This window comes from Triturus cristatus, chromosome 3_2, assembly GCF_964204655.1.
Source record: "Triturus cristatus chromosome 3_2, aTriCri1.1, whole genome shotgun sequence".
Taxonomy (NCBI): domain Eukaryota; kingdom Metazoa; phylum Chordata; class Amphibia; order Caudata; family Salamandridae; genus Triturus; species Triturus cristatus.
Genome location: NC_140584.1, coordinates 736,617,035 through 736,638,671, shown reverse-complemented (window position 1 = coordinate 736,638,671; position 21,637 = coordinate 736,617,035). Strand labels below are relative to the sequence as shown.

General features: G+C 50.5%; 1 long non-coding RNA gene across 1 annotated transcript in view; it reads right to left on the bottom strand.

Annotated features, from left to right (window-relative positions):
• Window positions 1–8,840, bottom strand: part of LOC146858022 (uncharacterized) — a 29,117-nt gene extending 20,277 nt beyond the window's left edge. The window contains exons 1-3 of the long non-coding RNA XR_014979979.1: window positions 8,709–8,840; window positions 8,554–8,618; window positions 8,400–8,464 (exon numbers count right to left, since the gene is read on the bottom strand). This is a non-coding gene — a long non-coding RNA (uncharacterized LOC146858022). The remainder of the gene's footprint in view (window positions 1–8,399; window positions 8,465–8,553; window positions 8,619–8,708) is intronic.
• Window positions 8,841–21,637: the final 12,797 nt, after the last annotated feature.

The following is a 21,637-nucleotide window of genomic DNA, read 5'->3' as shown; positions in this document are numbered from 1 at the left end:
ACAAACAGTCCCAACGGTATCATTTAAAAATACAGTTAAAGGTGCATGCAGAAAGCATTACAATCAAGGAAGGAGAGACTCTCAAAAAATTACATTTAAGCAAGAATGATTTTTTCAAAAAATGTCTTGTATTCAATACAGATGACACAAAAAGACAAACAACGGAAATTAAGCAAATTAAGGTTACAGTTGGGGGCGCTAGAGGGCGCCAAACCAAGATGGCCGCACAAGAGTGAGGCTCCCGCCAGACCGGGCGCTTTCAAGATCCTTTCTGTTATCCTGACCAAGCTATCCTCCGCCTCACCTTCACGGCTGCATCCGCTGTGACCTACGCAGCGCCCCGATACCCGCCACGTATCTAGAGCCCGCCAGAGTGCCGAGATATTCGCTGGAGTTCCCCCGGACGGGGGTGAGGGCTCGTCTGCGGCCGGCGCGCTGTGGGAGACGTGCTCCGAGGCCTTCACGACGCTGGACGGCTCCGACTGGTGGGGCTGCAGTCGACGCCGGAGGATCCTGCCTGGGCCGGGAGCCCTGCGGAAGGTAGGCGGAGACATCTCCGAGGCTGGGCCGAACTGGGGGGCCTTCCGCCCGCTCGCCCTCCGCTTGTTGAGGCCTGCACACGGGACTTACGCTCGCAGGCTGCCACAGACCTCGCTTGGATATCCGGGCACGGGCTTGGGGGCCATCCTATCCCTCCCCTCCCCCTCACGCATCCTCGGGAGGAGAGACACTTACCCGGGGCCTAGCTGCCGGATCGCACCAAGTGAGACTGAGGAGTGCGGCCTCAGTAACGCACGCTGTCCCGCATTGACCGGCGGTGCGGACTGGGAGGCCGTGACGACTGCTGCCCCCGCCTCGGCGACTGGAGCTGCGGGTGGGGAGGGTGTGCGACTCCGGGGACAGGTACTGCTTGGAGCCCTTCGCCCGACCCTGTACTGCCGGGGCCGCACCCGGACCGGCGGACTACCGACCACACCTCACTGCTGCTGCTGGCCTCCCTGGGGGGCTGCCTGGGCTGGGCGGATTGGGGCCGGACGCCCCCCCCCACTGCTATCCTGCGAGTGCGGGCTGAGACCTGCGGGGCCCTGAGACTGCTGCCTCGTCTGGATCGCCCCCCCCTCCATCTGGGCCACAGGGGGCATGGCCGAGCTTACCTACTGACGGTGGAGTCGCCCCCCCCGCCCTCCCTGGTCGTTCGGCCGCTTGGGGGCGTGTTTGAGGAGCCGCACCACCCCTATCCACTCGCGGGGTTGTGGCTTGGCCTGGACGGGGCCCTCCTTGCCTGGGCTGTCGGCGGGGTGAACTAGGCGAGTTCGACTGTCAGGCACCATGGGGCGCAACGACGCGCGACAGTCCAAGTTACCGTTTGACGCCAAGAAGGCCCCCGCGCCGGCGTCCGAGCCTGGCCCATCCGCCACCGGCCCTCCTGACGAAGACTGGAAATCTCTCCTGCTGGGATTGAAACAAAGCCTAACGACCATAGATTCTAAAATTGACACCATCACTACCAGGCTGGATGGTGTAGTGGCCAAACTGGAGCGGCACGATACCCGCATCAAAGAGACTGAGGACAGGATCTCCACATTGGAAGACGGCGCCACCTCTACAGGCCGACATGTTACCCAAATGGACCGCCTCCTCAAGATAATTGCGGACAAGAATGAGGACCTAGAAGCGAGGTCCCGTCGCAACAATGTCCGCATCCTGGGCCTTGCGGAGACCACCAACACCGGAAAAATGGAGGTCTTCATTGAGAACCTGGTGGCCGACCTGTTCGGGCGGGAATCCTTCTCCCCACACTTCATCGTGGAGAGAGCCCACAGGTCCCTCGCTGCCCGCCCCCCCCCCCCTGGCGGCCAGCCTCGGCCCATAATTGCGCGCTTCCTTAACTATCGAGACCGGGATGTGGTGCTCAGACGTGCGCAAGAGATGGGAACAGTGCTCTACTGCAACACTACGCTGTCCTTCTTCCCCGATTTCACTGCATCTGTGCAGGAGGCCCGTCGGAAATTTGCTGGGGTAAAAAAGAAACTGCAGGCCCGGGAGATTCCGTATGCAATGCTATACCCTGCTAAACTGAAGGTCTCACACCAGGGCAAACAGTTGTTTTTTCAGCAGCCGCAGCAGGTGGAGGACTTCCTCAAGCGGCATCGTGGAGACTCGGGTGGGGGGGCTGCTGGGCCGCGGCCCTCTCGGTCGCCCTCGCCGATGGAGCAACAGGACTGAACATATCGGGGGGCTGCCCCCCCCGACTCACGCTGCTGTTAGGACTGCACTTGCCCGAATGGATCAACGTCACGCCTGGTGAGGTACCTCTCTTTGTTTCATGTCAATGACACTAGGCTTGGTCGCTGTTATATTTTGTGCCCGGTCACCCACCTCCGTCCCACACTGAGGGCCTAGTGTAACTCTGGGTTCCTGTGGGTGCAAGTAGGGAGGTGGATGGCAGGTCTGGCGCCCCTAGAGTACGATCCCCCAATGGGCGCACCCCAATGCACCCCTTTCCTCATCAAGGCAGGGGTAGTTACTGTATTTTTTCTGTTGGTTAGGTTGGGTTTGATAGGGGGGGAAGGGATGGGTGGGTAATGTGTACCCGGCCAGTTGGGGAAGCCGGCGTGGGTGGTCGAATACTCCGACCTGCATCTGGGTTATCTGTCTCCTCAGTACAAGATGCGGGAGGACGGGTGGGGGGGTAGTTCACTGGGGTTTTGATATGGAATTCGTTACTGAGTGCTACGAGCAATTGCAAGTTGTGAGAACATGTCACTTATGCCTTTACACGGGGGAATGGGGGACTTAGCTGACAAGCGCCCTGCGCAGAACTTTCAGTTGCTCTCATGGAACGTGCGCGGGTTAAACAACCCGAGGAAGAAGAGGCAAGTCCTGAGCTACCTGACTCGGCAGGGAGTGTCCGTGGCCATGCTCCAGGAGACGCACTTACAACCGGGGATGGCCCCCCCATTTGCGTCACGATGGGCTGCGAGTAGGGCGTTCTCGTCTTACTCGAGTTACGCGAGAGGAGTGACCATTCTAGTGAGACGTGGGATGAGGTTTACACTGGCGGGAACTGAAGTAGACTCTGGAGGGCGGTACTGCATGGCTTGGGGGACACTACACTCACATACGATACTGTTTGCATGTTACTATGGCCCCAACACGGATGACCCTTCCGCGCTCCTCACTATGTGGGGTAAGATTCAGTCCCTAGGTATCTCCCACATTATACTGGGGGGAGATTTCAACACTGCACTCAAGCCTGGGATAGACAGATCGCACCCGCAGGCGTCGCACTACACGCACACACAGCGCGCGTTGTTGAACATAGTGGACGAGCACCGCTTAATCGATGCTTGGAGGCACTTCCACCCCACGCTCCGGCAGGGCACCCACCACTCCGCAGTACATTCCACCTGGGCGCGTATTGATTATGTATTCCTTTCATCGGGCCTCTCCCCATGGCTGGGGGGAGCGCTTCATCTGGCTCGCACATTCTCTGACCACTCTCCGGTCCTGCTTTCCCTGCGTATTCCCCTCGCGATCTCCCCATACCTGAGTTGGCGACTGAATCCTGCACACCTCACAGATTCAGTGTTTCAAGCGGAACTTGAGCAGGACATAAAGGACTTTTTTGAACGCAATATAGATTCCGTATCCAGCCTCACTACAGTCTGGGAGGCGTTCAAAGTTACCGTGAGAGGTTGGTGCATAGCTAAGGGAGGTGGTGTCCTTAAGTTTCTGCGCGGAGATTTACGCAGGCTAGAGGCTGAACTCCGTAAGTTAGAGAACGAAATGGAGCGGAATGGGCGAGAGCCTGGCACTGCGGCGCAGATGCGAGAGAAGCTAAATGAATACACGGAAGCCGCAGCCAAAGAGTGTAAGTTTCTGGGGAGACCCTTTGTCTCTCGAGTGTATGGCGAGGGTGACAGACCTGGCAGGGCATTGGCCACCGCAACTCGCTCCCCTAGGTATAGTAACTACATTACTACCTTGCTGGATGAGCATGGCACCCCGCAGCGGGATCTTGCTGACCAACTCAAAGTCCTCACGGGTCACTACACTAGGCTATACACCTCCCACAGGACCGCACCGATTGTACTGCATGAATACCTCGATGACACTGCGCTTGCATGGCTGGGCCCCACACAGCAGCAGTTCCTCCATCATCCACTAGAACTAGATGAGATAACGGATGCAATTATGTCCATGAAGTAGGGGAAGGCGCCAGGGTCGGACGGGTTACCGATCGACTTCTACAAAGCCTTCAAGCATGTGCTAGCCCCCATTCTACAGCAGGTGTACTACTCTTCATTAGAGGAAGGTTCCCTGCCAGCCACGATGCGAGAAGCCCTCATAACGTCTTTGTTAAAACCTGGTAAAGCGCCCGAATATTGCGACTCCTACAGGCCCCTTTCGCTGTTAAATACAGACGTTAAAATATTAGCGAAGGTCCTAGCCACACGCCTTAACCTCTTGATGGAGCGCCTCGTGCTCCCAGACCAGGCCGGGTTCGTTCCCAACCGTGCAACTTCTCATAACTTGCGCACACTTCAGGCGGTGATACAGGATGTTAACCCGACGAGCGAGGCTGCCGCGGTCTTTCTCGACGCCACTAAGGCGTTCGATTCCCTTGAGTGGGATTACCTCCTGGCCTTGCTGGAACGGATGGGCATGCCCTTCAATTTCCTGGATTGGATCCGACTGTTGTACTGCCAGCCCCGAGCAATGGTGCTGCTTAATGGTGCCCGCTCCCCCCCCTTCGCGATTCACAGGGGTACCCGACAAGGATGTCCCCTCTCCCCGGTGCTGTTCGCACTTGCCATAGAGCCCTTGGCGGCCAAACTTCGGCAACATCACAATCACCGATCTCTCATCTATCCTGAGCGCCAACTGCTCATTGCACTATATGCGGATGACATGACTCTTTATGTGCATAAGACGCGTGAAAACTTGAACCCTTTGCTGCGGGAAGTCACTAAATTCGGTGCCATCTCGGGGATTCAGATAAACTGGACGAAGTCGGCCCTGTTCCCCTTGACTGACAAAACTACGCAGTTCCCCCTGGATTACCCCCTGGTATGGGAACAAGAGGAGATCAAATACCTGGGCATCCAAGTGACCAGAAATCGGGAAGCCCTGATTAGAGCCAACTACGGGACTGTTGTGGATAAAATCACGGACAAAGTTACCCAATGGATTCGCCTCCCATTGTCAATGGCGGGTCGGATCTCACTGATCAAAATGGTGGTCCTCCCCAAGCTGCTGTATCTTTTTACAAACATACCATACAGCCCTGGCGCATATTTCTTCCGTGCCCTCAACTCCCAGTTATCGCGACTCATCTGGGGAGGCAAGCAAGCCCGACTCGGGCTGCGGACCCTTATGCTACCTTACCACCAAGGGGGGTTCGATGTCCCCAATTTCCAGCGATACTATGATTGCGCACAGGGTCACTTCGGCGCCTATTGGCTTCACCCCCCCCCCCTTTATGGCGCACCTAGCAGTCGAAGATGGATATATGAGGCCGGAGCAACCTTCCAGATATTTATACACGTCAGCCCGAATAGAACATAGAGACCCCACCACGGTCGACTGCACTGTCAGTGCCTGGAAACGACTGGCGGAACATATGGAAGTGAAATTCCTATACTCCCCTCGCATGGCTTTGGCACATGATCCAAGGGTGAGTGTGGCCCGTGAGGAAATTGGCCGTAGAATGCTCGCAAAGCTTGCGATTCACACCTGGGGGGATCTATACCACCAGGGGAGTTTCCGCGCAGCGACACACTTCTTCGGGGATACCACTCCTTCCGTTATGGATACCTTTCTTTACATTCGGCTCCGGCAAAATATCAAGGCGGTCACGCCCGACTTTCCGAGCGAGCCTGATACCGTGGCGCCACTCCATGCCCTGCTGCAGAAGGGAACTCCGACACATGTGGTCTCCATGTTATATAACCACGCTCAGGCAGCCCCGTCCCCCCCCCCTCTCCGAGCGCGTAATGACTGGGACTGCGATCTGGAGGAACCACTGTCGGACGCTCAGTGGGAGGAGAGTTGCTCCCATACCAGCGCGGTGACAGGAAATGCCCGCCTTCGGCTGGTTCATTTTAAATTTCTGCATCGCCTCTACTTTACACCCGCTAAATTACACCGCTTCGGACTCCGGGACAATGATTGCTGCCTACGTTGCAGAAGGCCAGGGGCGGACTTCATACATCTGGCGTGGTCTTGCCAGGCCGTTGCCGCCTATTGGGTGGAGGTGTTTGCAGCTCTCACTGAAATGATTGGGGTAAGCATTGCTCCTTGTCCTAAAATTGCCCTGCTGGGCCACTCCAACCCCGCTGTTAAGGCGCACCGGAAATGTTTAGCGATGGGCCTTCTGTTGGCAAAACGCCACGTCGCATGCAGGTGGGGGCGAGGGCGAGCGCCTAAATTTAAAACTTGGCTGGATACGATGACAACTTGGCAGGAACAACTGCACAACTATTCGGACCTTTTACCTCACAAATCGCGCCCCAGGGACCTTTGGGGTCCTCTCACTGCGTATCTTCTAAAGACGCAGTTCCCAGACACGCCTGCGACAGGCGCGAGTGGGGATGTGACAGCGGAGGGCCAGTCCACCTCGTCGGCTCCAGCACCTAATCCACTGCCAGCTGACACTGATTTAGCCCCCTCCCCTCCCGCACTCCTTTAGTTCCCCATACATACTACGCCTGCACTCTCGCTACACCCGGCTGGGCTTCACACGTCCCGTGGGATCGCCTAACATCCACAGGCTACACGGGTGGAGGGAGCTGCGAGCTTTTTGTCCCCCCCCCCCGTGACCGGAGGTGGGCGGAGCCCACCCCACTACGGCATAGCATGCACGACACTACAGGAAGTAGCATCATGTCATGTTCTCTACTAGGGCCATTGCCATACCCTCCCAGATCACTTGACGGTGCCTTGGGGCGCGGGACGTCATCGCTCTGGGTGCTGCCTGCACTCCATAGCGTGATACCCGGCCCGCACAGCCAGGCGCCACACTGCCATAAATGCCTAGTACTGGGTGTGGTGGATATCTGCTGGGAGGGCACAGTTTATGTAGCACTTGTTTGGTTACGTTATTAAAGTTGAATGAAACCTCATGTTCCTCATGCTTGATCATCTCATGCAGCTCTGATTGCTCACTACTACATGCTTAAACAGCTCTAATTCCTATGCTACGCGGCCGGCCCGTCTGGGTTGTAGGCGACATGCTGTGTAAACCAGTGGCTGCTTTTCAAAATATGCTTATCAATGCCCCCACTGCATGTTGTCGCTGCCGGCCTGATCATTCAGGATGTAGGCGTACAGCTGTGTACTATTTCTTCATGCTCAATAAAGGTTTTTTGAAAAAAAAAATAATAATTAACTAAGCAAGCTATTGTTTCTGCATCATAGGACAGCTACACACAATTATTTACCTGCGCAGCATACATGTTTGTTAAATCACAGAAATAGGCTTACTGTAATATATTATACTTCGCATGTATTTGCATGTACACCTCTGATGCCACATTACTTGAATGTCCCAGTCTCTCACTCCCTCTCTCTCTCTCTCTCTCCTCTCTCTCTCTCTCTCTCTCTCTCTCTCTCTCTCTCTCTCCCCTCTCTTTCTCTCTCTCTCTCCCCTCTCTTTCTCTCTCTCTCTCTCTCTCTCCCCTCTCTTTCTCTCTCTTTCTTTCTCTCTCTCTCTCTTTTTGTCAAGACCATAAAACCTGTGACATCTCTTTCCCTACAAGAAAATGAAAAGCCGCGTAACTCTGAGACATGTTGGGATAAAACACTTTATAATATGGAAAATAAAACTTTTTTGTTAGAGAAGTAAAAAAAAAAAAAAAAAATTAAGGTTACAGTTGTATCAGCACTGCAAACCAATTTAATTAGCATTTAAACAACCCGAAATTGTACTTGGTGCTTGGGAGTGTGAGTGACACCAGGACTAGCGACGCAAGTGACAAAGTGAGATCAGCAGGGGACAGCGCGAAGTGGAGTGCAAGTGAATAAAAACCGTGGTTCTAATCTCAGTTTTTACACAGTACAAATGATTTTTCAATTATTCATAGAACCATAAAGTAATGTTGTGCCATCAATTAAGCTGACAAGTCGACGGCGTTTCGATCCAGTTTGTTTCGGATCATCATCAGGACCGGGTTGTAAGATTCAAGCGGTGCTGTACAAGGGGGAAAAAAACCAAGGGGTAAGGATGGGGGAGGGGATGGTAAGGTTAGGTGTAAGAACAGAATGAAAAATCCCAGATGGGAATAGACTAAAATGAGGAACGGAATAAATCCTGAATTAGGGATGTCATATAACGACTTCTAAACGAAAAGAGGAAAGAAAAGCGGTGCAGGACAATTCAAAAAAAGTTTCTTTACCTTCATTGGTTGACCGACAGAGTTAGGGAGATCGGTACTTCAGTAATTCAATACGCAATCAGGATCTATGGGAGGGAAGGGAGAAGTGTTGTGAAGGGACGGGGAGCGAATCGTGAATCAAGGACGTGAGGGGGTAAGGATAAAAATTAAATACCTGGAGATCATTGAATGAAACCTTGTAATCCATGATGCGGACAATGCATGCTGATTCGAAGGTATCTAATGGAAAAACCATGGTAGAAGGGGATCAACTATCACGGAGGAAGTTCGGACGAAAAGTTGTTAAGTAGTAAAACTCACAGAGCGTACCTAATGAATAGAAGGTCGGAGGCGGGCGTCTCACTCGGCCAAATTCCAGAACATTCAATGTACGAATCAGGGCAAAACCAGGAAGTGAATTAAAAAGCGTAGCGAGAATGTGGTGTGTGCGTGCGCTTGAGGGATGGAACAATGAAGATAGAAAGAGGAGGGGAGGGGAAGGGACAGAGGGAGGATAAACAACAAGGAAGGACAAACATTTCAAGTGAAGCTCGCATTATTAACAGCTAATGACCACACAATTATTGTTTTTTCGTGGCCACACGGTTTAAAAATGGCATACAACCAAATTAGAGAGAACATTGCAAATTGTACAAACCCATTAGTAATGATGTTGAAGATGGAAACATTTTTTAATTAAAGTAAAAAACTTTATACAGCATGTCAAACCAATAGTCCGACAAAAACCTCAATTAAAGAACCGCATACGAGTGAGCCATAATTTTTGGTGGAAAGAAGGGATACATCAAAAACCAGCAAAAGGGCTCAAAATAAAGATGGAGGTGTATTTAAAACACATTTGGCTAGTACATCTTTCTGGAGTGATTTAGAGCAAAATAGTACTGTTCCATTCATCGATTGTGTTTAATCCAGAGTTAACGGAATTACAGATGGTCATCCATTTGGATTCACTTTTATTAAGTAATGCTTTGATATTGCCACCCCGATGGGGTAAAGTAGGCTGATCTATTACTTGCCAGGCAATGTCCGTTGCGTTATGGTCCTTCTCAAGATAATGAGTCACAAGAGGGGCAGTCAAGGTTCTACAGTGTATTCGACTCTTATGTTGAATGATCCTCTGTTTAATCATTTGAGTAGTCTGTCCAATGTATGTGAGGTTGCATGGACATCTAATGGCATAGACCACATTCTGGGACCTGCAATTTGTCATGGTTTTAAGCATGTACGTTTTATTACCAGTTTTAAACTCTTTAGTATTCTGTGTGAGATCACAGACAGAGCAATTCTGACATTTATAATGTCCAATAATCGGGGGAAGGCCCCACGATGCGGTAATGGTGTTTGTGTCACTGGTGTTGATGGGCCAAGTTATGGCGTGAACCAAATGAGTAGCCAGGTTTTTTCCTCGTTGGTACGAAAATATAGGAGGTTCCTTGAAGGTGTCTAAATGTCTAAGTATAGGCCAATTGCTCCTAATGATTTTAGAAACCGTGTTGCTACATGGACTAAATTTGGACACAAAGGGAATTCTAGACATACTCCTTGTAGGTTGTGGAGTGAGGAGTAATTCACGGGGACAGTACCAGGCTCTTTTGCGGGCTCTGGTAAGTAAGCGTTTAGGGTATCCTCTATCCGTGAGTTTCTGTATTAGAATGTCCGATTCATGGAAATAATGCTTGCGCCATTTACAGTTACGTAGGAACTGTCCATACGGAAGACCATCCCGGAGTGCTCGTGGATGGTAGCTGGAATATTGGAGGAGAGTATTGCGTTCTGTGGATTTGCGGTAGAGGCGGGTGCCAATTTTACCATCCTCAGCATGTATGGTGACATCCAGAAAAGAAAAGATCATTGTGTTTTGACTCACATGTAAAGTTAAGATGTTGTTGAGATTGGTTAAGCCACAACATGAACTGGTCAAGGTTATCTGTGGTACCTTTCCAAAATCCCCAGCTATCATAACATATGAATCTAAATGGCGTTTGGATAATTCTTGTTCCAACGACATAACAATATCTGATGCTTTTTCCCCTGAAGTCCCCCTTATGTAGACATTAAACAATTCAAGGGTTTTACCACCATTAGCACCCTTGAGCGAAAGCCACATAATATCCGGGCTCACACATTGCTGCACCTTTATTTCACAGTATATATTAACCTTAACCCAGACAGTGAGACCTCCAGAAGGCCGCCCCCTGCGTGGAGCTCCGCAGCCATGCGTTTCCCCCTGCACTGGCGCTAATTTCAGCTGCCTAGCGCCAACGCAGGCATCCTTGCACTATAGTGCACGGGTGCCTGCGTTGTCGGAAATGATTGTTTATGTGCAGGAATGTGCAGCACACAGAGAAGTTGAAACTCATTATTTTGAAAAAGGATTGTTTATGTGCAGGAAGAGACACCTTCCTGTACATAAACAATCATGTTTTGCAGTTTCTATGTGTGCTGCACAATGCAGCACATAAAATTAGCAAAAACGAGGAGAAATAAAGCATTTCTCCTTCTTGCGCCCTGTTAAAACCAGGTTTGCCCTGGTCTTAATTTTGGCGGTGCCCCACATTTACGCCACTCTTGTAAATATGGGGCAGTGTTGAAGTCAATGGGTGTTGCGACAGAACCCCCACCACAACACCCATTGCCCACCCCTTCACGCTACGTATAGCGTGTAAGGGTGCCTTTTTACAAGGCAGCGTTGAGCCTCTTTAAGTGGCTTAATGCTGTCTCATAGATAAGGCAAAGCCCATATCGCCTCCACAATATCCAAAAAAGTGGCGTTCCGGTGGCGACAGGGGCTTATAAATATGCCCAAAAGTACTAAAGCTGTTTGGAAAAGTAAGAGGGTATAATTGGCAAACCATGTGGCTCCCGTGATCTGGAATCTTAAGCTTTCTAAGGAGAGTTGGCACTTCTGTTGGCGATACAGGTGGACTTTTACTTTGGCATAATATATTTTCAATGTCAACATCCTGTTCGCTTTATTCTTGCCTTTTTGCAGTAAATAGAAACAACAAGTAAGAGTGCCATTGTAAAGACAATTTACATGAAGCATTGAGAAGAGCATCTGCACAAAATGGCGACTTTCTCTTCTTTGAGAATGTAAATTTAAAATTTAAACTGATAACAAAGTATATATATACAGGCCACTGGTAAATTAGGATATTATGAATATTCATTGGCATTTATTGAACCGACACCATGATTTTAAATGTTCTGGAGTCATCTCCAATTCCATTTAATGAATTACCAGCTAAATCTACGAATAGTTGACCACTGAGAACAATTAGAAACCCATGTGAACTGAATAAATAGTGTTTTTATAGACTCGAGGACGTTAAATTGCATGCTTATTTAGTATGCGTTATTTGATAAATATCCACAAGATGGCGCTAAAGAGATAAAAATATTGTGTGAAACTTTCCTTTCCTTAGGCAGCCAAGATGTTTTGCATTGCGTATTGTATGATTGATTTAAAATTGTGAGAAACAGAACAAGGATTGGAGTGGCCAGATAAATTAACCTAACTGTATCAAGAGAACTTGTAAATAGTAAGCAAGCCTTAACTGAATAGGACTACAATGGTTCAATTGAAATAAGAGTCATTTGAGTGAATGCCCGTGTTATCTGGAGAAAACTAAGGGGCATATTCTCAAGAACGTGTGATAACCATCGCAAAAGTTACTTAATGCAACCCTCAACATCGCAGTCCATCGCGTGATATTTACGCTGTGTTAACCAAGTATTCACAACACGGCGGTACCATGCGATAGTCACCAGTTAACGCGCCAAATGGCCGCGTTAAAATCAACGCCACGCCACAAAAATGCGAAACACGAACGCAAAAAAAGCTGCGATGAGGCCAACTGCGATACAAAAAGCAGCAAAAACCAGCGGCAGGCCTGCAAATCCCACACATCTGCCGGGAAAATGCACTATAAAAGCAGAACAATCCAAAGTGCGCTACAACATGGATGCACCCTGACCGAGCGCAGGGGCCAACGTGAACCCCACAAGCCCCACAGACCGCCAGCAAGGAACAACGAGCTCGGGGAAGGCCAAGGAGAAGAGGGAGGGGAAGATGGGTTGCAGTCCGCAGGAAAACAATACCAGCGTCACAGAGGTGACAGAACACAACCAGCAACTGACCCACAATCATACTACCTGGAATGAAGCCGGAGTGTCCAGGAGGCCAATGGAGGAGTCCAAGAGGCGCTGGCAGGACGTTAAAATACAAACCAGGCACAAAGACGCCACCAACAGGAAGGCAGCAACGGCGACAGAAGGTGGGAGTCCTGCGCCACAGGAGGAGCTGGAGGAAACGGAGGCCATAGTCAACAGTGCGGAGACGGTGCAAGGAGTCGGGAGTGCGGACACAGCTCGGGAGGACCTGACACACCATCAACAGGGTGAGTAAAGACCAGGGACTGGGAGGACGGGGGGAGATGGGCACAATGGCACACATGCACAAATAAGCAGAGCACACTGGACACCCACAATGACCCTGGATCATGTCCCTCATCCCCGTGGCACACTGCAGCACACACACATAGCAATAACAGCACATCCACATTGATGACAATGTGGTACAATGTGCAACCCCGACACTGCAGAACAGAGGACACAACTGGCTCCGCACATGTGCAGAAACAGGCCCACCACATCTGACAGAGCTGGAAGCGTTGAAATTGAAATGTAAGCGTAAAACCTCACACCCATCATGTAGTCCAAATGTACACTGTCCCGCATCTAAATCCTGCACCTACAAAACAGTCACAATGTACAGTCATACAGTCTGCATGTAAACAAGAACAATGTGCCAATACACATGTCAACAAAATGTCAACATGCATATCCCCTCCACATTGCAGAGGGACACACAACACCTCCAGCAGAGCACAGAAGACCACACATCAGTGATGCCAGTGAGGACCACCACACCTTCAACACAGATGCCCTACAACAGCCCATGAACATCCCACGCAACCCACCACCAGAACCAGGGCATCCAGGCTATGTAGAGGAGATCCCAGCCCCTGAAACCGACCACACAGCAGGAATCACCCACAAGCACGGCAGGCTCACAACACGTCACCGAACCACACATGGCACCTCAATGCCAGGTGTCAGAATGCTAAAAGGAGGTGACTCAACAGGTGCAGGTGTGTACCGAACCCATGAAAGGCGAACCAGAGCACATATGTGGGTGTCTATTACCCTTCAGGGACTACCTACACCCTGTGAGAAGGTGGCCTGATGTATGCTGTCCACTAGTTCTAGTGGGCACCTTGTATCAGTCCAAACAACCCCTTATGGTGAATTGGTCAAGGACAACCTTTATTGAAAGCTATCCTAGTGGTAGCTATGGAGAGCAGCCTTCAGGTTAAGTCTTGAAGGAATGTAAAGCAGCTTGTTTTACCGGTCTATAATCTCTTGAATGATCAAATGAAAGGACAACCACAGCAGGTATATATTTAAAATATATGTATTTAGGATAAAACACACCCCTCTAGTCTCTTTATGAGACTGGAGTTCGAAGTACTTAATTTACAAGTTAGCAATCAACAGTAATAGCACAAATACACGTTTGGGCCCTAGGGGCGTACCAAACTATATACCATAAAGTGGTATAAGAACCACGACTGAACTAGACACTAGGCCTAGAGCCTGTAGAATCATTGGGATCCCAAGGAACCACCCAAGGTAGTGACACAGGGGACCCACGGGGACCGTGTGCAGTGTGTGAAAAAACCCGCAGGTTCCCGTTAGCTTCTATGGGCAATATCGCGGTTGGAAATTTAAAGATTAGGGACACTTAGGATCGAGTCAGGACCAAACCCTTTTGGACTTAAGAAGTTCTAGGGCTAGCACACACAGGAGCACTGGAGTACTCGAGTTACCTCACCCAGGGAAGCCGGGTGCATAGGTGTCTTTTGGTGTCGGGTCACTTTGTCGATTGCAATGGAAGCTTGCAAAGAACTGCTGCTGCCGTGAAGAGGAGAAGTGTCCGAAGAGATCCAAGCCTGGATCTAGGATGGAAGGAACCTGAAAGCAGAGGGGAGAGAGTCTGGGTCACTAGCCAGTGACCGAGGGCAGGATGGACCAATGCCCACAGATGTCGGGGGATTCAGGTGAGTTGACGGGTGTCTTGACTCTTCAGCAATGAGGTCCAGGAGGCGTCGACGAAGTCCATGAGCCGGATTCGAGCTGTCCCATGAAGTCTGTCGAGTGCTGCAGTGTCGGCGACCAGATTGGACCCAACAAGCCTTGGCAACAGCAAGTGTCGTGGAAAGAGAAGAAGGACGTCGGTGCAGACCAGCAAGGTCTGAGGGACTCACCCAGCAAGGGTAAGTCAGGGCACATCTGGGGCAACCAGGAAAGCACAAGCAGAAGAGGAGTTGCCTTCGTGGGGACCCACTAGCCAATGGGCTAGCGATCGCGAAGGAGCCTCGAGCGGTCACACTGGAACCTGGCCCACGGGTCACTCGTGGAGTCGGTGCTCAAGGCTGGGGCTACACGGAGCCCAAAGCAGAACTTCAGGAATATACAAGAAGTTGATGTACCAGCAATAGTACGCGGTGTCCAGGAGTCACGGTTCCTCATCACCCACGATAGCCACGGGCCTCAGCTTTGCTGTGGACTCAGGGTAGCCTTGGAAAAGTCAGGAAATCTACCTCTGGTGATGCAGAGACTTCGGCGTCCAGTGGGAGCTTCGGAATTGCAGACCGGACAGTTGCTTCTTTGGTGCCTGCCAAGCAGGGGAGTAACTCGTTGACCCCAAGGGAGATTTCTTCAGTCTTCTAGTCTGGATAGAAAGTCGAAGGTGCAGGATATATATTGCAGAGTTTCGTCCAGGGTAATCTAAAGTCGCAAGGACTGGGTTCCCATACTTATACTAAGTTTGGGGGTTGGACATACTCTAGGGACCCACCTATGGGAGGGTTTGGAAAGAGGGGTGGTTACACCCATTTCCTTTGTCCAGTTTCACGCCAGAGCAGGGGCAGGTAGCCCCTGCAACCGGTTTGAGCTGGACTATGCACAGGGACACCAAATGTGCCCCCAGTGCAGGACTTCAAAGCACCAGAGAGTGCTCCCGCCCAACCCCAATACACATCTGCCTGTCTGGGGAGTTGGTTACACCTCCCTTCGACAGGAAACCTATTGTCCAGGCCTCCCCTGCCGGTCTTTCGGTCAGCAGCAGGAGGCCAGACCCGGGTCTGTGGCAGAGGCATCCATTTTGTGATGCCAGGGCTGTAGAAAGTCCTACCAGGTTAGACCAGTGTGAACATGTCTCTCCCTCTAGAAGGGTGGAATGCTACCCCCGCTGCCAGAACTGGCAGGGGGGTAGTATTCAAAAGTGTTTGCCACCAAACACAACATGTTTCCGTGCAGCCTTCCCAAAGTTAGCATTTACCGCAAGGTTATAATGCACTTAAGAGTTTATGGTCAGGCTGCACCACAAACAGCATCAGAGGAGGTACTCCGAATGCTGCAGAGGGGCTCTGCTCATGCAGGGGCACCCTCTCACATAAAAACCAAGCACTCTGCCTTCAGAATTGTTAATGCCTGCCATAGGAGTAACTTATAGGTTTTATATGTGTGTGCAATGATAGTGATATAGGTAGCCTATACCACTGTAAGGGGTGCAAGCACACCCTTACCCAGGCTGCAGTAGCAGACCTGTGGTGCCATTTTGGAGTGCTTCCCAGGGGTGGCATAATACATGCTTCAGCCCCTGGTAGGCCTCTGAGGTACCTATGCCCTGGGTACATAGTATACCATATACTAAGGGCTTATAAGGCACTCCAGAATCCAATTAGATATGTACCTAATGTACATGGAAACCATTTTAGAGAGGAAGCAGCTAGGCTGTGGTCCTGATTAGCAGGGCCACAGCCAGACTAAGGTCGAAAAACAGTGAAACACCAGCAAAAAGTGGGGGGACCCATGTAAAGCAGATCCTACTCTCCTACACACCCCACAAAGGAGACCCACACTGCCATAGAGACACATGCAGATGTTGAGAATCACTCCCAGGGGCACGCACATATCAGTCACACACCCACGTTGGCTCTGCGTACGACGGCACAGTCCACTGCCCTTACGAATTGTGTGGGGGACGACAAGGCTACATGTCCAAGCTCTATCCCGCTGCCTGTGGTGACATGTCTGCATATGCTGTACACCGCACAATGTAATGTCTCAGGGCCCGGGGCCCTCGTGCATACAATAAGACGACAGGGGGACACGCAGATATCATGTTGAATTGGCTACGGGCACGTGCGCCCGACCCCTTTATTGGCAGGGCCACATGTACAGTGACACCTATGCTGGATGTGTGTGGGGTGAGTATAAGGCAGCCGACACTGAGTGCTTGGTGCTGGCAGCAACTTAAACAGTGGACACCAGTGCAATGGAAACAGAAATCACCTGCATAACAGAGTCAACTGCTGAGCAACATGGAGGGAGCCGGAGAAAGTACAGAGGTCACCCAACATACAAACAGAAGTGTCTGTGAGTTGCAGTGCGCTGCGGTTGGGGCCCCAGAGCTGAGCGTGCTCATGTGAAGAAAATGTCTAGAATTGTGCCCATTCTGGACATTTCGGATGCAGCTGCAGTGGGGGGGGGGGGGCACACCTGCATCATCTTCCTCATCGCCGTCCCAGGTCTCCCACACTGTCTGAGGTGACATTGCTGCATGAGCTCTCCACAGCACATAACCAAAACAGTAATGGACGATGATTCATGGTGCACAGAGCTAGTAGCACCTGGAGTGCTGAGCAGGGGATCAGGCAGAAGATGGCATCCACAACAGGTGAAGGCAACTCCGTCAGTCTGCCAATACGACAGTTTCGACACTGGCAGTTGGCGGTTGGAGTTGGGCCTGGCGGTGGTGGCATGTGCCTCCTGCGGTGATGCGACGTCGGGGCCAGTCCGGACTCGATTTTCTGTGTGAGCCCTGGTGGGCCGCATTTGAGGCCGGAGGCAGTGGACAGCGCAGGGCCACAGACCCATGGCAATGATGCCACCAAGGCCATCGCCTCAGAGGCCATTCAACATCTCAGAAGAAGGGGTCCCTGAACTGACCAGCACAGAGTTAGTGGCCCCGGATGCACTGCGGCCGGAACAGGAACACTGCCACAGCACGGTGACTTATGGTGCAGTGAGATGTGGTAAATAAAATATTACGCTCTCAGAATTTCAGTATGTAAATAAGATCATGCATAAAGCAAGAGGCTGAGTCTGTGGTATCAGGTTCATAAAGGGCTTTATTCCAATAACTCGAGTCAAAGGGAGAATATTACCATCACCACAAGGGATCTGGAAGGAACTCAAAAGTATTCTCAAAACATTATTCACAGAGTACAGTATATATACATCGGAAACAAAAAGAGCAAAAGAGAATGAGATAAGAGCATGTGGGCGTGTAAGTAGGTGTGAAGGTGGGCGTCCATTGGGCGTCCACTTGATGATAATGGGTAATTTGTCATGTGTGGGTGGATACCTGGAGGGGGTTGCGTGATCTGCTGGAATTGTACTGGAACTTTGCCTTACTTGTGCTCAACTCGAGCATGACGTGTAACTGACGTGGGGAGGGTTGCTATGCAACCGAAAAAGTCTGGAAGTGAGGCCTTCAGTGAGTGAGGCCTTCAGTGTCAGGACGACCAGCACATCTTGTATTATCTGATATCTGATGTCTGGAGCAGGGACTGATTTGTGACATAGGTTGCTCATCACCAGAAGCCGATGTGGCATCTATTTCTTCATTTACTTCATTTACTGCAGAGGCCGTACATGGGGGCTATGGGCTTTTTACTGACGTGAGCTTTGCTTGCAATCTCATAAAGAGAGACAGAAAGGCTAGGCTTTTTTCCTTTGCTGATCCCTCCTTCTCCAGGCAGGAATGCAGCTCTGTAGGAGTAAGCAGATAACCGTGCTCAATACTGTCTCGGCACCTTGTGACAGGGCCCCTTTGGCTGAGGCCCAAGTGTGTAAGGCCAAGGATATGCAGCTGCAGCTTTCTGAACGTCTGAGGCCTGAAACCTCTGTTCGGGTCTAGCTGAGCCACAAACACGGGTTTGTATGTGGTGCAGGAAAACATGATGCAAAACGTGTAGGCCTCAATACAGATTTGTCGTTTCTCTCATGGGGAACTGAATGATGACAGGCCACGTTATAGCATAAGTCTCATGATAGGAAAGGCCATGGAGGGGAAATGCATAGGTTACATGCATGCGCACATAGGCGTTGGGGGGGCACATGGGGACATATAGGCCTCATAGATTTTTATTTTCCTCAGAGATAGGGGCACATGAAGTGCTGAGCGGTTCCTCGTCGATGTCCAAGGTGGACGTGGCAGAGGCTTGCGTGGGACAGTGGAAGGTGTCCTCCAGGGCATGATGCAGAGCGTGGAAACTGTCCGAAATCAGCAAATGGAGGCGTGGAATGCCACGGCATTGTTCTAGCCACAAAGTCAGACTCACCGACATGATGGCGACGACAAACCCAAGTCCATGGACTCAGTCGCCACCAAAGTTCAACCAGAAAGTGTCCATGGGTCTCGGGGAACAGACTTAGTGGCACCGGGGCTATAAGGGGATGCAGCTTGCATTGAGGCCTGTACAATGACATCAAGTCAGCCATAAATAAATCAAGACTGAATTCGAATAGTGTGTGATCTACTCGACCACAGTGGAGGCCTGAGGCAGCGGTCAGTGCGGTTCAGCGAGCTCCTCCTGGAACTCTAACACACGGCGTTGACATGACATTTGGCTGTGACTTGTGGTTGGCGGAGGCAAAAGCCCCAGAGCTGAGCGGGTGTTCAGTCAGCGACGATGATGTGTCCTGCCTGGTACGGACTGGTTTGGATTGGCTTGAGGCCTGCTGGACCGCAGTGTAGGCAGACATGTGTGGTTGGGATGCCAGGCACAGACTTTGTGTCACCACATCGAGGGAGGTATAGTGACATTCCTGATGTACTCATAGTGCAATCAAGACTCAGTCCCAACTGTGTGACCTACTCGACCGCAGTGTAGGCGGAAGGCAGCTGTCAGCAGTGGCCCACAGCCACGTGTCTTTGGCTCGTGATGCACAGAGTTGATGACACCACGGCAGTTGTCTTGCAATCTCATAAAGAGAGACAGAAAGGCTAGGCTTTTTCCTTTGCTGATCCCTTCTTCTCCAGGCAGGAATGCAGCTCTGTAGGAGTAAGCAGATAACCGTGCTCAATACTGTCTCGGCACCTTGTGACAGGGCCCCTTTGGCTGAGGCCCAAGTGTGTAAGGCCAAGGATATGCAGCTGCAGCTTTCTGAACGTCTGAGGCCTGAAACCTCTGTTCGGGTCTAGCTGAGCCACAAACACGGGTTTGTATGTGGTGCAGGAAAACATGATGCAAAACGTGTAGGCCTCAATACAGATTTGTCGTTTCTCTCATGGGGAACTGAATGATGACAGGCCACGTTATAGCATAAGTCTCATGATAGGAAAGGCCATGGATGGGAAATGCATAGGTTACATGCATGCGCACATAGGCGTTGGGGGGGCACATGGGGACATATAGGCCTCATAGATTTTTATTTTCCTCATTCCCTCCTTGTACCCTAGTGAACCCCCTATGTAACGTCTATTTTCATGAGACAGTCGATCTGTTCTTGCAGCATTATTTTTCCATTTTCAATGCTTTGTAAATGGGGATGTGGAACACATGCAGTAGCACACAGGCCACAAATGACCGGGCCACACTGCAGACACAGGCAACAACTGAATATTATTAAAAGTATCAACCCACAGACGGTCAACACTTTCCAACCCCAAGCCGATATTAATCCCCAGAGCCAACCGGACCATGTCCACGTGCCTGGGTCTTGATGTATGCTTTGGGCAATCTTGTGGAGCCTTGTTATTGCTTTGTATACAGACGGTGCGTTATTAGGTATGAAAACGCAACAGCTAGAACCGATGACCCTACAAGCCCCTCCCCTATCCGCCAGGATGACGTCAAGAACAAGACGATTCTGAAGAACGACCAGTCTCATAGCATACTGTTCCTGGGTCAGATTCCCCAGGGCCGATGCAGTCACATTAGCAACTGTTTCTAGAATCCTTGTTAGCCTTCTGATAAGTTTACTATTCTGGACGGGACCTATGAAGAAAAAGAATCCTTTATTGAAGTCTGTATATTGCTCCCAAGCTGTCTCAGTCTGGTCAATGCCAGAGGCATCGAGCCCTCGTCTGTGTCTGACAAGTGTGAGCCGAAGATCTTGGTGATAGCTCGATGGGGCCAAGAAAACGGGTGGTAGGAGAAACGATATGTAGCACGTCCCACCCCAGTCCAAGGGCAGCTGCACATAGGCTGTCTGGCCACAAATAAAGTAGGTGTGTCGTGATGCTCTGAAATAGGACTTTCCTTTGTCTTTGAATACTATTATAGTATCACACTCACTGTGCCCCAAATGTACTGAGCCTTCTTTTCTGACACACAAGTTCCCTTTCACTGGCAGAACAGTAATTGAAGGCGGACCTGACATGTGTTGGGGCTTTACGTTCAACACTATGAAATCGAGGGTCGCATTTCCTTGCAGATACTCTTCATTTTCTAGATCTGTACCTTTCATTTGGGGAAGACCCTCTTCATCTGGGAAACATGCTTCGTTCAGGACTTTATTCAAGTTACCCCATACCCACTCGCCCCTACAATCTTCCTCTCGACATTCTTTGGCATCACCGTTGATGGATGTCATTAAGGCAAACCATGCTCCGCAAGAACCATTATGGGAAAAAGGAAAAGGGAAAAGAGGCAACACTCCCTTTACCTTCTGATATGGGGGAAGTCGGCCACAGACCCAGCAGTCTGTAGCATTGCTAGCCTGATGTGAATGGTGCAGCATCTGAATAAAGGTATTGTTGCGTAACGCAAGTCGATACGATAATTCATGGGATGGCAGATCACTAAACGTGTGTTTTGTGGCATCATTAGTGGAGGAGTGTAAAAGTGAGGCAATAGGAGGAAAAATAGCATGTAGTATTAAGCTGATACATATTATCGTGATACATAGAAAAGATAGAACAATCAAAGTAACTATACATCTACCACGTAATAATTTACAGTATTTGCTTTTCATCCTGCTCTTTCTCTCGTTCGCTTTGTTCGAGATCTCATGCAAGCCGGAACGCATGTTCAACCGCTTCACCACCTAGTGGACTTAATCGATCAAACGGGTTTTGACTTATGGGATCTGAGTTTCGC